The sequence below is a fragment of the Garra rufa genome, chromosome 17, assembly GCF_049309525.1.
Source record: "Garra rufa chromosome 17, GarRuf1.0, whole genome shotgun sequence".
In the NCBI taxonomy this organism is placed as follows: Eukaryota; Metazoa; Chordata; class Actinopteri; order Cypriniformes; family Cyprinidae; genus Garra; species Garra rufa.
In genome coordinates, this window is record NC_133377.1 from 44,860,033 (window position 1) to 44,864,429 (window position 4,397).

Consider the following 4,397-nt stretch of genomic DNA (forward strand, 5'->3'; position numbering starts at 1 on the left):
ACTACTCTGATCATACTCTCTTCTTCTATGCTGCTTAAATGCCACACAGAACGTTCATCAATGGTTTGGAGCATAGGAAATAAACCATTACTCCACACCCGATTCACGCTCAGAAAAGAGTATCAAAGCTCATCATCGTAGTTTGGGAGACACTACACTTTTGAAACACATTTCCTAGTTAGAAACTATAGAAATGATCCCTGAAAGTATAGTCTTGACCTCCATTTTGCAAAACCAGCTTAGGCGAGTTCTGACACTTTGAGTCTCAGAGATGGTTACAACCTAACAACAGAGATGAGAAAGGTTACATTTGAATATCCCATCCTCGTCGTTCGGCTCCTTTAGCAGTAATCCTCGGTCCTGGGGACCCCACTCTGCACTTTTTTTTTTCCTTTTTTCCTTATCTGACACACTCAGTTCAGTTCACTGAGTGCTCTACTAATGAGCTGGTGGTCTGAATCGGGAGTGTTAAATAAAAGGACCACGGAAAGGTGGTTGAGTGGTTAAGGCGATGCGAGGCTAATCCGTTGTGTTCGGCACACCTTGGTTTGCATGGGTTTGAATCCCATCCTCTTCATTTGATAATTTAGCACCACTGAGAGCCCACCGGAACAGACAGGCCCAACCTGTTTACGATGTGTAGCAATTGAATGACGGCTGTTACTGCACTATTAGAGGATTGAGACTCCCTTAACTTTTGTATACTGTTGAGGACTGACATTACTGGTACTGACTGGTTCATCAGACAAAACATAAAACACCCCCAACACCATCTTGCTCCTCCAACAACTGTCTAAAGAATGAGAAATATGTAACCAATTGAAATTATACTTAATGTGTAGATGAAATCGTAACATCAAATTAAAGATACACAATTATAAACTTGGATTACTCCTAATGTTTAGTCAACACAACAGAGATATGCAGATGATATTTAAAAGACCATTTATTTAGTAAAACACCATCTTATATACAATACTGTAATCAAACACACACACAGATTAAAGACACAAATTCATCAAAACAAATGTAAAATACAAATACTAAATATTAATACATCAAAAACTTTACATCAAATTGTATATTAATACAAGATTCTGACACTTGCAGTGTCATGTTATTAAATCATACTGTCAATGAAATCAATCATGTTGTTCAGTGGTGCAAGAACCATAGAACACAGGTACTATAGACAAAGAACAAGTTGATAAACTAATACATCAAAAACTACAATGAAAGGCATATATTATATCATGTGAGCGGAACCAGTGTGGATTAGCTGAGAAGAACAAATTGTTCTATGGTTAGGGAACCAAGAAACCAGTGTGAAGACACGCCCCCTTCACGCTCCCATGTGTGCTTTAAAACAGTGGTTGATTACACTTCAGGAAAATTAAAAATTGCAACATCCTATGGCCTAGCCGTGCACGGTGGGGTCTCATTAGAATGCCTCCTCTACTAAAAACTCTCTCAACTGGGGCAGAAGAGGCAGGAACAGAGAGAACTTTCAAGGCAACATCATGTACACTCAAAAAAATGGTTCCCTTCCGGGAACTCGAGCCGCGTCAGGAACGCTATGGGGAACGCCATTGGCGGGCCGCACTCTGAACTATGTCTAACAACCAATGAAATGACGGGAGTGACGTCACAGGCGCGGTGACGTCATCGACCGGGAAGTATAAAACGCGTGCGTTTGAAGCCGGCGGCAGCTTTTGTCATTCAGCGAGAGCGCTCTGTGTCTGTGTCTGTCTCGGTCATACTGCTGTTTTTTCGTGCCAGTTTGCACGGCTTTTATTTGAGTAGTATGACCTTTAAAATGCAACCATGGGGGAAAGAAGTGTTACGAAACTAGGCGGTACAAGCAGCCACATAGATAGTGTGTTCCTTCCTGCCAATGCTTCATTGTTGGTGGGGATACACACAGTCTTTGTGTGGTCTGCTTGAGTATAGAGCACGCACAGTCAGCCCTCGAAAAGGCTGACTGTCCACAGTGTGAGCGTAAAAATCTCCACTGCGGGTGCTCCACAGAAGGCTCTCTTCGAGGAGGTAGCTTTCGCCAGCGTTTCTCGCGGGTCTGGCCCCGCTTCCGCCGAGGCGGAGCGGTTGCTTCACTCGCTGGGATCGCGGCTCGATCTATTAGAGGGACTGGAGACGGGTGTTTTAATAATACCCTATCTCCTCTCCTATCTGGTGGATCGGTAAACCTTTTTTCTGGATGAGGAAGCCCGCAATGCGGTTACTTCCCTCCAGGAAAGGTTTCCAACGCTTTCCATATCTTCCTCCGAGGAGGTTGATGTGAAGTGCGTTGTCAAAAGTATTCAACCGCCCCCCCCCTGATCGCCTCTGTATATGAGCTGGTGGTTGTGCTGACTGTGCATTAGCTAAATAAGCAAACATGAGCCGCAGAAAAGCAAACGTTTTGCTTCCTGCGGACTAAGTCAGCACTTCCAAACGGAGCTTTCTGTCCTTCCCGATCTACATTGAGTTTTAGATCTAGGAAAAACTAGAAAGTAAAGATGATGCCGCGGGTTGAACAGACGCTATCAGCCTCTGTTCCCTGGTCTAGGCATCATTTTTGAAGGCTCCATCTATGCTCTTCAGGCCGCTTAATAAAACTAAAAATCAGGTTTGATGAGCAAATGAACACGTGTTGGGGTTCCTGACGGGAAAGATTTAAACCCCAGCCGTGTACCAGCTCTCCACATCAGAGGCGCAGAAACAGAGCGTTGCCGCCCGCGTTCCTCCGGCTGTGCCTAGAGGACCCGGAAAGCAACGCTCTAAGTCGGGGGCTTCCAAGAAAAAGAAGAGGTTCAACCTGAGGGTCGTCCTCCAATCTAGGAAGTCCTCGGCTAAACGGCTCAGGGCCGTTGAGGGCAGCCCCTCGCGAGGGGGTTTGCACCGTACCTCCGGGTGCGGGTTTCAGACCCCTTCGTGGCCCTCAGGAGATGAGTCAGCTAACCCTGCCAGTGTTACAGGGCGTGGCGATCTCCCGCGAACATCCTCTAGCTGTCCCGCCCGGAAACGTAGCGGCCCTGGAGAGTTCGCAGCCCCCGCGGGGGACTTCCGAGGAGCTAGTTCAGGAGCTTCCTGCCAGCTTGCTGTTACAGGTCTCCGAGTTAGTTCCTCGAGTAAATCCAGACACCAGTCTCGAGAGGCTGGTACCCTAAGTAAACTCTCTGGCAGCGTGGAAACTACTGCCAAATGTTTCAAGTGGGTCCTGCGTACTGTAGAGAAAGGTTACACTATTCAGTTCGGCGCTAAGCCGACACCTTTCAGCGGGGTAAACCCCGAGCAGGGTCTGGAACAGGAAGTCAGTACAGGAAGTTTCTCAGGCTCGCTTTCGGGGGCAAAGCTCACCAGTACAGAGTACTTCCTTTCGGCCTAGCTCTCACCCGAACTTTCACGAAGTGTGTGGATGCTGCTCTGGCTCCTCCGTGATTCCAGGACATCCGCATACTCGACTGGTCGATTCTGGCCAGCTCAGAATAATTAGCGGCTCAACATCGAGGTGTTGTTCTCGCTCTCATGAAAGAATTGGGGTTGAGACTCAACACCAAGAAGGGTGTGATTTCTAAAAACCACTTATCTAGGTGTAGTCTAGGATTCGACCACGATGCAGGCACGAATGTCACCCGCTCGGTTCGAGTCGATCCTTACTGCAGTAAATGCGGTCAAGCTAGGCCCGTCACCCACTGTCTACAGTCCCAAGTACTGTTAGGTCTTATGGCAGCCGCTTCCAACATGATTCCTTTGGACTGCTGCTTATGAGACCACTTCAGTGGTGGCTCAAACCAGGCGGTTCTCCCCGAGGGGAAACCTGTTTCGCAAGATCAAGGTCACGCGGCCCTGCCTACGTGCCTTGGCCATGTGGAAGAAACCCTGGTTTCTCTCTCAGGGTCCGGTTCTGGGAGCTCCTCGTCGCCGCGTCATGCTAGCGACGGACGCATCCCTCACCGGATGGGGAGGCGGTCATGAGTGGCCGCTCAACCCAAGGCCTGTGGAGCAATCCCATCTCTCCTGGCACACAAATCGCCTAGAGATGCTAGCCGTGTTCCACGCCCTGAAGTGTTTCCTTCCAGAAGGTATCCGCTCACGCCCCTTATATAAGGTGGCCTCTCAGTGGGCAAGTGCCCCCTGGTCACACGTTTCCTCCACGGTCGGGAGATCGAGGCTTCATCAGGAAGTAATGAAGCATGGAGACTCAGAAGTTGGGACCTCTGGCGACTCGATAGATATCGCAAGGTTCTCTCTGGTTCTCCTTAGTGCCTCCAGGTCCGCCCGGACTGGACGCCATAGTACAGACGTGGCTGAGGCTGCGTCTGTACACATTCTCCCGATCACTGTGCACCCTGGAGTTCTGGAAAGAGCATGCCGGCATCGTCACGGCTAGTCCAACC

At 48.8% G+C, this 4,397-nt stretch overlaps 1 non-coding gene across 1 annotated transcript; it reads right to left on the minus strand.

Moving 5' to 3' along the window:
• LOC141290378 (small nucleolar RNA U3) lies at window positions 1–216 on the minus strand. Its single transcript, XR_012340120.1, has one exon. It is a non-coding gene; the product is annotated as a small nucleolar RNA U3 (small nucleolar RNA).
• Between the last annotated feature and the right edge of the window lie 4,181 nt (window positions 217–4,397).